The sequence below is a fragment of the Schistocerca americana genome, chromosome 3, assembly GCF_021461395.2.
Source record: "Schistocerca americana isolate TAMUIC-IGC-003095 chromosome 3, iqSchAmer2.1, whole genome shotgun sequence".
Lineage (NCBI taxonomy): Eukaryota > Metazoa > Arthropoda > Insecta > Orthoptera > Acrididae > Schistocerca > Schistocerca americana.
In genome coordinates this window covers 293,519,194-293,534,555 of record NC_060121.1, presented here as the reverse complement: position 1 = coordinate 293,534,555, position 15,362 = coordinate 293,519,194, and the positions used below count along the sequence as shown (strand labels likewise).

The window sequence follows — 15,362 nt, the reverse complement described above, 5'->3', positions numbered from 1 at the left end:
TACCTGTTTCTCACCTATAAAACGTGTGTTCTCGAACTAGATATCAAAACACATTGGCCAGATGTGCCCACCTGCTTCCACTTCCCAGAGACGTCCTGCTAAAAGGATATGCTTCCACTTCTTCCCGTGCCTTCAACGTCCAAATATTGTGGCTCTAGTTCTCACTTCGATGACCAGCACTTCGCGCTCGGCCGTCATTTTACCAAACGGATGCAGTGAGCGAAGCGAAATATAAACAAAGGAGCTGTACTTTCAGAAGGTATTAGCTGCGTGCTATCAGATTTACAGCCCAAATTTCTGCGTGGGATCGATTGTTGCGCCCGATAACTTGCAAGTGTCCTTTTTTTATCCTTAAAATATGAGGTCTAGTTGGTGGCCTTGCCTTGTAAGACTTAAAACATAATACGTGGGGCGTATGCAACAGATAATGGCAAGGAGGTTAACTATTCATGCATTAGTTACGTATTACATATATTCAACGTTTTTCGTTTCTAATCTTACAAGTATATTCATAGCTATAAAAAAATTCATAATAACAAATATTCAGGATTATGTGGATAGGGTTAGCAACAAGTGTGGACTTAGGGGAAATTATTGTCTACTTTTTAGTTCGATTTAAAAAATTATTGTTATTCAAACAATTATTTTCTGCTTATTAGTCTTGTGTGTGTGCAATTTTTCAATCGATTTCAAAAAATATGATGAGATTACAATTGAGATATTTGGTGAAGTTCAGGTTTATATTAGTTTCTCTTCGCCTGACTAAACTGCTACAAAATGGCTCTGAGCACTATGGGACTTAACATCTGAGGTCATTAGTCCCCGAGAACTTAGAACATCTTAAACCTAACTAACCTAAGGACATCACACACATCCATGCCCGAGGCAGGATTCGAACCTGCGACCGTAGCAGCAGCGCGGTTCCGGACTGAAGCGTCTAGAACCGCTCGACCACATCGGCCGGCTAAACTGCTCCATTGCTTCCTCTCACGTATCTCTCTCGAAAAGTCTATGAAGGTAAGAATTAGGGATGTGACTGCATAGGTTTTCCTGGCATAATAATTAGTGGTAGGCTCCTCCAATTTGTTGCAGGATCCTAAAATCGACGCATCTCGATATTTCGGGGGACTACCTGTCCGCTAAAAACTTGCCAAGGCTACAAGTCGTCGTACTACACTATGTGATCAAAAGTATCTGGACACCCTCAAGAACATACTTTTTCATATTAGGTGCATTGTGCTGCCACATACTGCCATGTACTCCATATCAGCGACCTCAGTAGTCATTAGACATTGTGAGAGAGCAGAATGGGGAGCTCCGCGGAACTCACGGACTTCGAACGTGGTCAGGTGATTGGGTGTTACTTGTGTCATACGTCTGTACGCGAGATTTCCACTCTCCTAAACATCCCTAGGTCCATTGTTTCTGATGTGATAGTGGAGTGGAAACGTGAAGGGACACTTACAGCACAAAAGCGTACAGGCCAACCTCGTCTGTTGATTGACAGAGACCGCCAACAGTTGAAGAGGATCGTAATGTGTAATAAGCAGACGTTATCCAGTCCATCACACAGGAATTCCAAACTGCGTCAGAATCCAGTGCAAGTACTATGATAGTTAGGCGGGAGGCGAGAAAACGTGTATTTTATGGTCGAGCGGCTGCTCATAAGCCAAACATCACGCCCCTAAATGCCAAGCGACGCCTCGCTTGGCGTAAGAAGTGTAAACATTGGACTATTTAACAGCAGAAAAACGTTGTGTGGAGTGACGAATCACGGTACATAATGTGGCGATCCGATGGCGAATACCCGGTGAACGTCATCTGCCAGCGTGTGTAGTGCCAACAGTAAAATTCGGAGGCGGTGATGTTATGGTGTGGTCGTGTTTTTCATGGAGGGCGCTTGCACCCCTTTTTGTTTTGCGTGGCACCATCACAGCATAGGCCTACATTGATGTTTTAAGCACCTTCTTGTTTCCCGTTGTTAAAGAGCTATTCGGGGATGGCGATTGCATCTTTCAACACGATCGAGCACCTGTTCATAGTGCACGGCCTATGGCAGAGTGGTTACATGTCAATAACATCCCTGTAATGCACTGTCCTGCACAGAGTCCTGACCTGAATCCTATAGAACACCTCTGGGATGTTTTGGAACGCCAACTTCGTGTCAGACCTCACCGACCAACATCAATACCTCTCCTCAGTGCAGCACTCCGTGAAGAATAAGCTGCCATTCCCCAAGAAACCTTCCAGCACGTGATTGAACGTATACCTGCCAGAGTGGAAGCTGTCATCAAGGCTAAGGGTGGGCCAACACCATACTGAATTCCAGCAATACCGATGGAGTGCGCCACGAACTTGTATGTAATTTTCAGCCAGGTGTCCGGATACTTCTGATCACATATTGTATATAAACCATCGTACCGTACACGGCGCATGCGTCACCCCCCCCCCCCCCCCCCCACAAGTGCTGTTACCTCCAAGACCGGACTGGTGGCGCCGTCCCTACTATAAAACATGCTACAACATCATTTCGAAATCATAGACTGTCTTCAAACACCCGGACCAGCCGCACCACACAACGTTGTGTTTTGACTGGCAGTCTTCCACGCCCTGCTAAGAGAAATATCATTGCCCCTGTTGGTCACGTTGTTCGCCAACGTAATTTCAGCTGCCTCTTTATAAATACTATTCCAAAACCGGACGCACTGGTAACTATTAGGTTTTGTCAATTTTAACACCGTGTCCCTTTTCAGACACTGTTGTGCTGCCGTAGACTTTTCAGGCTGTTGTAGTATCATGATACAGCGACTGTTCTGGACTGTGCGAATCAAACGGAAGAGTAAGCCTTCCAACAATGATATGGAACTTCCTGTATGCCAGGCTTCCTAATTTACAAATCATCTTTGACAGAGCTGAGTTGTGCACTGACCGTAACGTCAAATATTCTTAAAAGTCTTGCAATGTTAAAGGGTATGCACACGTCATAAAGAAAAAAGTCTATGGACCTATACTCTGTTCGTGCACCTCCGGATATGGTCTGTATCCATTTTTCTTAAACACAGCCATAAAGTGTGCAAGTTTCTGGGTTAAACTGTCGGCATCCGAAATAGCAGATTCTCTGTGTATCAGAGTTCTAAGGACCCCACTGCATTGGTACATTGGATAGCAACTCTTGATACTGATCGGTATGTGTCGAAGTGAGCACTATACGCCTGAGTACAATCATGTTTTTTGTAAATCGTGGCGTCCAAAAATGAAAACTTCCCATCACTTTCAACCTCCATGGTTGATTTAACGCTGGGATGAAGACAGTTGAAGGTGTAAAGAAAAAACGAAAACGGTTAAGAGCATTCCATCCATGAGGTTAGACAAAATAAGTATCGTTAACGTATCTCCAGAAGAATGTTGGTTGCAAAATTGAAGTGCTCAGTGCCTGTGAAGAGGAACACAGAACTGTGGCCTTTATTCCTTATGCTGGGGACAGTTCCTTTAAGATTTTAAGATGATTTGACATTAAACGCGTGTTCCGTCCCATTTCCAGGATTAGGGCACTAGTCTCTGTCAAAGATGATTGGGGGTTAAGAAGTCCAGATATATACAAAATTCCCTGTCACCGGGAAAGGCTTACATCCATTGTTCGATCTACACAGTCCAGGACGGGTGCGTGGAGCATCGCCGTCACACAAGCATATAACAACCTGAAAAATCTGCGATGGCGAAACATTGAACGAGGGATATGGTACGAATCTGACAAGCAGCTTGCAGTTGCCAGCACTTCGGTTTTTGGAGTAGTGTTTATAAAGAGGCAATTGAAAGTATATTGCCAGACAACTTGATTAATAAAGACAAGGGTTTTTCTCTCAGCAGAACATGGAACTCGGTACTGTCTCGCATCAAAGCACCACGTTCTGTGGTGCGCCGATCCGAGTGAAGATAGCCTTTGAGAGCGATGTATCGTCGGCGCCTGTTTTCCGCTAGGTCGGCGCCAGGAGCCCAGTCTTGCTTGGGGCAACAACAGTTGTGGTGGACGCCTCATGGCCATGTACGGTACTGGGGCCTATTAGGACGACGATTTGCAGCCTTGGCATTAGTTTTCAACGGGACTCAGCAGTAGCATTCTGCTGAAGATGGCGGACAGGTGAATCGCTGAAACACCGAATCGTGTTGATTTTAGAATGCGGCACCAACCATGAGGGCACTACTATTACATCAGGATAGCCTATGCAGTCACATCAAGTACCTCTGCTGGGAGGAGATGGTGAAACTTGTACTGAAATTGAATAAGCTTCATAAGAATAAAGGAAACCTGGTGAGTACAATCACTTTCTTGCTGAGATGCCACGACCATGGTATTAATCCTTATTTTTCAAGGTTTGTTCGTTTATTTAATAGTAATAGAGCTAAAAGGATTAAGAAGAGTGCCATTCAAGCACTGATTAGAGGACGTATTCGTTTTACCCACAGACAGCTGGATATTATTTGTAAAGATTTATTTTGCTTGCATTTCGATCTCTCATCTCAGTTTTCAAATTCAAATGGCTCTGTGCACTATGGGACTTAACATCTGTGGTCATCAACTTAGAACTACTTAAACCTAATTAACCTAAGGACATCACACACATCCATGCCCGATGCAGGATTCGAACCTGCGCGCGGTTCCGGACTGTAGCGCCTAGAACCGCGAGACCACCGCGGCCGGCATCTCAGTTTTCAAGAGATGTTTGGGAGTGTATTGATTGCTTCATATGGACACTATCGGTTTGGACACATATGAGCGCCATCACCAGACAGTTCTTCAAACTCAACCGGCTCCTTTCTCATCCTATAGCACCAGCAGGAGATACACGTCGAAGCGCTATGATTAATCTTCAAGTAAGGAGTTGGATAGATCTACTGCGGCAGCGTTGGAGGAAGGTTTGAATTTTGCTTCTACTGCAAGGAGACCCCCGTTGTAGAATTTATCTACTCTGTAGAACAAGCAGTACACAGTCTTACACAGCCTCTCTGAGGATCAGGCACAAGAAATTACCCAAAAAGTCTCCCAGATGTTTCGTCGGACTTGGCCATCTCGCTATAACATCTCTTCTGCATACAGAGCAGCTATTCGTTTCTTTAGGAATGATGAAGTAACGGATTCGCCAACTGACAAGGGGCAATGGCCTTGCCACAGCGGAAACACTGGTTCCTGTCAGATTACTGAAGTTAAGCGCTGTCGGGCGTGGCTGGCACTTGGATAGGCGACTGTCTGGGCCGCCATGCGCTATTGCCATTTTTCGGGGTGCACTCAGCTTCGTAATGCCAACTGAGGAGATACTCGACCGAACAGTAATGGCTCCGGTCAAAGAAAACCATCATAACGACTGGGATAGCGATATGCTGACCACACGCTCCTCCTATCCATATCCTCAGCTGAAGATGACACGGCGGTCGGATGCTCCCGATGGGCCACTTGTGGACTGAAGACGGAGTGCAACTGACAAGGGGAATGCCACTGTTGTTTTGACACGGGACTATTAGCTCCTTAAAATGGATTCACCACTCCGTGACCCAGATTACGGAAGATTATGTAGATACTCCATTAGATAGGATTAAGTGCAAGATTCTTTCAGTTCTGAAAATGAACACGTTATCCGAAGATATGTGTAAGAAACTTCCTTCTGGTGCTGCTAGTCCACCAATATTGTACGGTCTGCCAAACATACGAGAAGAAAGGATTAGCCTTACCCCATAAAGTTAGTAATTTTGGTGCAATGACTTAAACTCTGACAAAGTATTTAATAACTGTTCTTATAGTTAGCCCATTTGTTGGCAAGTGTGAACACTGTATCACCAATTCAGTGGATTTTATTTTACGGTTAAAATCTGCCAGGCTAGATCCTTCGACACACATGTGAGTTTTGATGTGGTATCTTTATTCACACAGGTCCCTCTGGGAGAATCTACATCTACATGGATACTCTGCAAATCACATTTAAGTGCCTGGCAGAGGGTTCATCGAACCACCTTCACAATTCTCTATTATTCCAAACTCGTATAGCGCGAGGAAAGAACGAACGCCTATATCTTTCCCTACGAGCTCTGATTTCTCTTACTTTATCGTGGTGATCGTACCGCCCTATGTAGATCGGTGTCAACAAAATATTTTCGCATTCGGAGGAGAAAGTTGGTTTTTGGAATTTCGTGAGAAGATTCTGTCGCAACGAAAACCGCCTTTCTTTTAATGATTTCCAGCCCAAATCCTGTATCATTTATGTGACTCTCTCTCCCATATTTCGCGATAATAGAAGACGGGCTGCCTTTCTTTGAACTTTTTCGATGTACTCCGTCAGTCCTACCTGGTAAGGGTCCCACACCGCGCAACAGTATTCTAAAAGAGGACGGACAAGCGTACTGTGGGTAGTCTCCTTAGTAGGTCTGTTACATTTCCTAAGTACCCTGCCAATAAAACGCTGCCTTTGGTTAGCCTTCCCCACAACTTTTTTATGTGTTCTTTCCAATTTAAGTTGTTCGTAATTGTAATACCTAGGTATTTATGTGAATTTGCGGCTTTTAGATTAGACTGATTTATCGTGTAACCGAAGTTTATCGAGTTCCTTTTCGCACTCATGTGGATGACCTCACATTTTCCGTTATTTAGGGTAACTGCCGCTTCTCGTACCATTCAGATATTTTTTCTAAATCGTTTTGCAGTTTGTTTTGATCTTCTGATGACTTTATTAGTCGATAAACGACAGCGTCATCTGCAAACAACGAAGACAGCTGCTCAGACTGTCTCCCAAATCGTTTATATAGATAAGGAACAGCAAAGGGCCTATAACACTACCTTGGGGAACGCCAGAAATCACTTCTCTTTTACTCGATGACTTTCCGTCAATAACAACGAACTGTGACCTCTGACAGGAAATCACAGATCCAGTCACATAACTGAGACGATATTCCATAAGCACGCAATTTTACTACGAGCCACTTGTGTTGTAATGTGTCAAAACCCTTCCGTAAATCAAGGAATACAGAATCGATCTGAAATTCCTTGTCCATAGCACTCAGCACTTCATGTGAATAAAGAGCTAGTTGTGCTTCACAGGAACGATGTTTTCTAAACCCATGTTGACTGTATGTCAATAGACCGTTTCCTTCGAGGTAATTCATAATGTTCGAACACAATATATGTCCTAAAATCCTGCTGCATATCGACGTTAACGATATGGGCCTGTAATTTAGTGGATTACTCCTACCACCTTTCTTGAATATTGGTGGGACCTCTGCAACTTTCCAGTCTTTGGGTAAGGATTTTTCGTCTAGCGAACGGTTGTATATGATTGTTAAGTATGGAGCTAATGCATCAGCATACTCCGAAAGGAACCTAATTGGTATACAGTCTGGCCCAGAAGATTTGCTTGCATTAAGTAATTTGAGTTGCTTCACTACTCTGAGGATATTTACTTCTACGTTACTCATGTTGGCAGCTGTTCTCGATTCGAATTCTGGAATATTTACTTCGTCATCTTTTGTGAAGGCATTTCGGAAGGCTGTGTTTAGTAAATCTGCTTTGGCAGCACTGTCTTTGATAGTATCTCCATTGTTATCGCGCAGAGAAGGCATTGATTATTTCTTGCCGCTAACATACTTCACATACGACCAGAAACTCTACGGATTTTCTGCCAGGTTTCGAGACAAAGTTTCGTTGTGGAAACTGTTATAGGCGTCTCGACTGAACTCCGCGCTAAGTTTCGAGCTTCTGTAAAGGATCGCCAATCTTGGGGATTTTGCGTCTGTTTAAATTTGGCATGATTCTTTTGTTGTTTCTGCAACAGTGTTCTAACCCGTTGTGAGTACCAAGGAGGATCAGCTCCCTCGTTTGTTACTTTATTTGGTATAAATCTCTCAACTGCTGCCGATACTATTTCTTTGAATTTAAGCCACATCTGTCTAATAAAACTATTAATATGGGATGAGTGAAGATCGTCTCTCAGGAAGGCGTAAAGTGAATTTTTATCTGCTTTTTTGAATAGGTATATTTTTCGCTTATTTTTCGATGATTTGGGTATTACAATATTCAGTCTCCCTACGACAACCCTGTGTTCACTAATCCCTATATCGGTTTTGATACTGGTTATTAACTCCGCATTATTTGTTGCTAAGAGGTCAAGTGTGTTTTCACAACCGTTTACTATTTGCGTGGGCTCATGAACTAATTGCTCAAATAATTTTCAGAGAATGCTTTTAGCACAATTTCGGATAACATTTTATGCGTACCTCCGGAATTAAACATGTATTTTCGCCAACATATCGAGGGTAAATTAAAGTCACCACCAACTATTATCGTATGAGTCGGGTACGTGTTTGAAATCAAACTCAGGTTTTCAGCAACTGCATCATCTGAACTGGGAGGTCGGTAAAACGATCCTATTATTATTTTATTCCGGTTGCCATACTAACTCACAGGAAGTATCTACTTCAATTTCGTGACAAGTTAAACTACTTCCAACAGCAACAAACACGGCACCGCCAACCGTGTTTAGCCTATCTTTTCGGAACACTGTTAGGTTCTTCGCAAAACTTTCGGCTGAGCTTATATCCGGCTTTAGCTAGCTTTCAGTGCCTATAACGATTTCAGCATCGGTGCTTTCTATTAGCGCTTGGAGCTCTGGTACTTTCCCAACACAGCTACCACAATTAACAACTGTTATACCAATGGTTCCTGTATCTATGTTCTTCCTGTGTTCAGCCTGCACCCTTTGTGACAGAAGCCCATCTTGTGTTTTCCCGAGACCCTCTAACCTAAAAAAAAAAAAAAAAAAGAAAAAAAAAGAAATAAAAACACGCCCAGGCCACGTCACACAGCCCCTGCTACCCGTGTAGCCGTCTCCTGCGTATAGTGGACACCTGACCTATTCAGCGGAACCCAAAACCCAACCATCCTTTGGCGCAAGTCGATGAATCTGCAGCCTACACGGTCGCAGAACCGTCTGAGCCTCTGATTCAGACCTTCCACTCAGCTCTGTACCAGAGGTCCGCAATCGGTCCTGTCGACTATGCTGCAAATGGTCAGCTCTGCTTTCATCTTGCAAGCAAGACTGACAGCCATTACCACTTCTGTTAGCCGCTCGAAACCAGAGAGAATCTCTATTGATCCAAAGCGATACACATCACTGTTACCAACGTGAGCAACCACCTGCAGTTGGCTGCACCCTGTGCTCCTCATGGCATCCGGGAAGGACCGTTTCCACATCTGGAATGACTCCACCCGGTATGCACACGGAGTGCACATTGGTTTTCTTACCCTCCCTGTCAGCCAAGTCCCTAAGGAGCCCCATAACGCGCCTAACGTTGGAGCTCCCAACTACCAATAGTCCCGTGTTTGTTTCTTGGAGATACACTGACGAAAAAATTTTTTTTCTTTTCTGTCGTCATGGACGCAATGTTCTTAAACGTTTACTTTTTCTTTTTGACCACTTTATCTGTCTTCATCCCAACATTAAATCTACCACAGTCGTTGAAAGTGATGGGCGGCTTCCATTCTTGGACGCCATGGTTTACAGAAAACATAATGGTACACGGGGACATAGTGTTCACCAGATGCCGACATACACCGATCGGTATCTTGATGCCAGCCACTGTACCAATGTGAGAGCGTCCTTGTTACTCTGTCACATAGCATACACATGGGCTATTTCCAACACAGACAGCTTAAACCAGAAACTTGCACGCTTGACGGCTTTGCTTGAGGAAAATGGATACTCTGAGAAGCAGATACGTCGGACTATGGCGTTTCGACAATCACAGTAGGTGCTCGAAATGAGAATGGGTCCGTAGCCTTTATTTCTTACGCTGAGGCCACATCCAATAAGACTGGAAGAAATTTCATAAGATTTGACATTAAGGGTAAGTTTCGTCCACCTGTCAAGACTGGGACACTATTTGGCTCTGTGAAAGATGATTTGGGGCTTACGAAGCCTGGCATATACAAATTTGCCTGTCATTGTTGGAAAACTCACATCCACAATTCAATTTGCACAGTTCAGGACAGGTGCGTGAAACTTCGCTGTCATACGAGCCTACAACAGCCTGAAAAAGCTACGGTATCGGAATATTGCCTAGCCGAGGGACACAGAATGAAATTTGATGACACGCCGTATGGTTTTGGAAAAAAATTTCTAAAGATGCAACTGAAATTAAGATGACACACAATTTAGTAATAAAGACAAGGGTTTCCTCTCGGCAGGGCGTGGGACATGGTCAGTCAAAACACAACGTTCTGTAGCGTGGGCAGTCAGAGTGTCTGCCGATAATCTTTGAGTGTGACATGTCGTTGCCGCCTGTGTTCTAGTAAGGGCGGCGGCACGAACTCAGCGGTCGGCGACACGTACGCCTTGTGCAGTACGAAGAACTATATAAGACAACGATTTGCAGCCTTGGCATTAGTTTTCGGCGGGGCTCAGCATCAGCGTTGTCCTGAAGATGGCGGATAGGTGGTTCGTCGAAATGTCGGGTCGTGTTTATTTTAGGATCCGGCGGGGCTACCAAAAATTAGAGACGTTTGGGTTTATCCCGTGAACCATGCACTGAAACAGAAAAAAGGGGCGTGGCAGTTGTATACAAGTACCCTCCGCCACACACCAGACGAGATAGCGATTTAACGTTGCTTTGTCATCGATTTCTGAGCTAAGTTTAAAATTTCAACTCCGTTACTCATCAGGAATTTGGGCCCACAAAAGGAGCCTCCTAGAAGATCGAATAAAGATCGAGTGTACCTGGAAGCGACATGCAGTCGGCTACGCCTTCTAAAACCAGCACACCAAGGAGAAACATTAATGTGAAAAATGGCAGATAATCGTCACCCTCTACACAGGCACCAACAATAGCCCAGGCGGCTTCGCGCAAGAAAGAGCTTTCTTTGGACGTCAGAGCCAAACAACGTCACCATTGAAGGGAGGGAACCTCAGCTATGGAAGCAAGAAACACCAAATCCTCTCCTGGAGCTGAAGGAAGAACTTATGGCTGGAAGTAACAAATACTTCACAACCTGGAAGCTCTCAAGAGGCTGAGGACTGGGGTCTCAAGTTGCAAGTGTAACCTTCTCTGATGAGGCTACCTCAATGGGGAACCTCTATGTGACCTTGGGAATGTCCAAATGGACAACCACTTGCTGATGTTCCCAAAACTCATCACAAGCTTTATCCCGCTAGATTTACAGCTAGTTAATGATAAGGTTATCTCTGTAGCTGATGCTTGGGCAAAACATTTTAATGTATGGTGTTCTAAAAACAGAAAATAAACAAATAAATCAAGAAGTTTACTTTAAAATCAATTACAATATTTGTACCGAACAGACAGGCAGACAACAAAGCTATATCCATCTTCCCTTCCACCCCTCTTTCTGCTCAGACATGGCTACCCTCAGTAAAAGTGAAGAAGAATTACAGGACTTATTGAATGGGATGAGCAGTCTAATGAATACAGAATACAGATTGGGAGTAAACCGAAGAAACACGAAACTAATGACAAATAGAAGAAATGAGATTAACGAGGAACCTAACAACAGAATTTAAGACCATGAAGTAGACGAAATTAATGAATTCTGCCACCTCGAAAACAAAATAACAAGTGATGAGTGAAGCAAAGGGGGACGTAAAAAGGATTCTGACACGTGCGAAGAGGGAATTTCTTTTCAAGAGAAGGCTGATAGTATCAAACGTCGGCACTAATCTGGGGAAGAGATTTCTCAGAATTTATGTTTAGACTCTAGTATTGTGATAGTCAACAGTGGACTGTGAGGAAACGGGAAAAGAAGAGAATCGAAGCTTTAAGATGTCGTGCTATAGAAGGATGTTGAAAATTAGATGTACTGATAATAAATGAGGATGTTCCCCGAACAACGGGCGAGGAAAGCAACATATTGAAAATACTGACAAGAAGGGCCAAGATGATAGGACCTAAGTTAAGACATCAAGGACTAACCTCCATGGTGTCAGAGGGACCTGTAGTGGGCAAAAACTGTAAGGGGAAGACAAAGATTAGATGTAGTGAACAAATAATTCAGTGCTACTCAGAGATGAAGAGCTTGATACAAAAAAGGAATTCGTGGCGGGCAGCATCAAAGCAGTCAGAAAATCGATAACTAAAAACTAAAAAAATTCAGATTTTACAAAGAAACTACAACAAAATTTCCTTAATCCTCTCGCAGACAACAAGAAATATAGTCACCAGTAACTATGGCATAACATCTAGGATGGACCATTCTTAATCAATGGCAGCAAGTAATGTCCTATTATTTGATCTTGTATTCTCTCAGAGCACACGTTCGCCAAAGATCGCTGCCAGTGATCTGAGACGAGTATGGACATGGATTTTCGTCACTGCAAAGGTGGCTATTGCGCCACTTGCAAACACCGTCACAGTTGAAAGACGCCTCATCCGTGAACAAAAACAACTATAGGAAGTGTGACATTGCAGTATTGCGCCGGATGATCCAAGTACAGAATAAAACTCTACGTTGCTCTCACTGTTTGCTCACGTTGTTCATGTTTGGAGTGTAATTGTTGTTCTGTCATAACTCTCCACACCGTATTCTTTGGATTGACTGATGCTTATTGATGAATCCTTTCCCACCCGAGCCAATACCATATCCTAAATTCCTACTGTGTAAACAAATCTTTGTTGCGAGCCTTAGGCACTACTATGTGGCTGGAATAACCATCATGGCAACAAATTTCTTCCAGTTATGATAAGACCTTGAGAGCCTCCCGCTTCTGTTTTGAATTAAACTGAATACATAAAAGAGATGACTTCAGTAAAATGCCTCAAAAACATTCCCCTCTTTCACAAGATTTTGACCCAAGAATAATCATTAACGCCATCTTACCTCGGCTTGATTGATATACTCAGGAGCAGGAAATACTTTCACTGCTCACCAGATAATAAAAAGAGGAGCTCGAATAATTAGTTGAATGTATGCAGCACTACAATTACATTCTCCAACTTCTTGGCATTACCTATAAGTGTGATTAAAATCTGTCCTGTAGACACATCATGTGCAATGAGGATGTGAGACCTCACTTTATAGTCCTAATGCCTATTGACAGCAGGAGCATGAATTACGCCCTTAAGAATAAAAAAAGATGCACCACAGTGGAATAATGCGAATGAGACGGAAATCGGTAGATGTGATGTACATGTACAGACAGACACATGATTAAAATTTCAGAGGAAATGGATTATTTATTTAATAGAAAATTCTCCACACATTGAGCAAGCCAATAACACGTTGGTCCACCTCTGGCCCTTATCCAAGTAGTTATTCGGAGTAGCAGTGATTGAAATAGTTGTTGGATGTCCTCATGAGGGATATCGTTCCGAAGTCTGTACAATTAGTGCGTCAGACCGTCAAAATCCCGAGTTACTTGGAGGGCCCCGCCCGTAATGCCCCAGATGTTCTCAATTGGGGTGAGATCCGGCGACCTCGCTGACTAAAGTAGGATTAGACAAGCAGGAAGACAACCTGCTATGAAATGAAATGGCACCCCATACCATCACTTCCGGTTGTCGGGCCATGTGGTGGGTGACAGTCAGGCTGATATCCCATCGCAGCCTGAAGTGCCTCCAGACACTTCTTCGCTGGTCATTGGGGCACAGTGGGACTCATCACTGAAGACAATTTCACTACATCCAATGAGATTCCAGACCGAAGATGTGTCTGGAGATGCCACTGACAGTGATGGCATACCAACCTGACTGTTGCCCGCCATACGGCTCCACAGCCATAGGTGATGGTGTGGGGTGCCATTTCATTTTATAGCAGGACTCGTTTGGTTGTCATCTGCGGCACAGCGATACGTCGACGATACTCTACGCCACACTTTGTTGCTCTTGATGGCAACTTATCCTGGGCTTACATTTCAGCAAGATAAAGTCCTCCCCCCACATGGCGAGAGTTGCTCCTGCTTGTTTCGTTCTTGCCAAACTCTATCGTGGCCAGTTATGTCGCATGGTCTCCCCCAGTTGAGAACGTTTGGAGCATTGTGGGCAAGGTTCTCTAACCAGTTCGGGATTCTGACGATCTAACGCTCCAGTCGGACAGAATTTAGCACGATATCCCTCAGGAGCACATTCAATAACTCTGTCAATACCAAGGCGTATAACTACCTGCGCCGGCAGCTGTGGCCGAGCTGTCCTAGGCGCTTCAGTCCGGAACCGCGCTGCTGCTGCGGTCGCAGGTTCGAACCCTTCCTCGGGCATAGATGTGTGTGATGTCCTCAGGATGGTTAGGTTTAAGTAGTTCTAAGTCTAGGGGACTGATGACTTCAAATGTTAAGTCCCATAGTGCTTAGAGCCATTTGATTTTAACTGCTTGCTTAACGACCAGAGGTGGACTAACGCGTTACTGACTTGCTTAATTTGTGAAGATCTTACTCTGGGATAAACCATTCAATTTTTCTGAAATTTCAATAATTTGTTTGCCTGTACATGTACACCACATCAACTGATATCCGCTCCATCCGGACAATTCCCTCGTGATGCATCTTTTTGTTTTAGTTTATATAATAGTCACGTCGAGAATAATCAGGATCTGCAGGAGGTCTCGAAGTTTTCGTCAACTCCGGCTTACCTTACTAGCTGTAACGTGCATGCAAAGAATTAAAAATATTTCTGCTGATGGCAGTTCGTGTTCGAATAAAAATTCCAATGAAGGACGAAAGCACGTGAAGCATGTACTGCTTCACATGGAAATATAAGAGCAAATTGCAACAGAACAGAAATCGAGAGAGTTTTATGAATGACTGTGGAGTGGGAATAATTCGAAGACACTTCAGAATAATTGCATTTTATTAATACGGTAAGCAGTGACAACAACTAAATTACATTTGTCTTATGATGGATCAGACCAACGGCCTTGCCGCAGCGGTAACACCGATTCCCGTCAGAGCACCGAAGGTAAGCGCTGCCGAGCTGGGCTAGCACTTGGATGGGTGGCCATCCGGTCTGCCGAGCGCTGTCGGCAAGCTGGGTGCACTCAGCCCTTGTGTGGCAAACTGAGGAGCTACTTGACTGAGAAGTAGCGGCTCCGGTCTCGTAAACTGACATAAGGCCGGGAGAGCGGTGTGCTGAGCACATTCCCTTCCGTATCCGCATCCAGTGACGCCCGTGGTCTGAGGATGACACGGCGGCCGGTCAATACCGTTGGGTCTTCCAAGGCCTGTTCAGACGGAGCTTAGTTTAGTTTAGTTTATGGTGGATGTAGTGTGGTATAGCTCCATGAAAACACGCGAATCAGAACAATAGGTTCAAATGGTTCAAATGGCTCTGAGCACTATGGGACTTAACATCTGAGGTCATCAGTCCCCTAGAACTTAGAACTACTT

At 44.1% G+C, this 15,362-nt stretch overlaps 1 protein-coding gene and 1 pseudogene across 1 annotated transcript in view; both read left to right on the top strand.

Annotated features, from left to right (window-relative positions):
• The window catches only part of LOC124606032 (tyrosine decarboxylase-like), a 105,385-nt gene that overhangs the window by 72,800 nt on the left and 17,223 nt on the right, over positions 1-15,362 (top strand). The gene's annotated exons all lie outside the window — the stretch shown is intronic.
• LOC124607724 lies at positions 5,152-5,269 on the top strand (annotated as a pseudogene).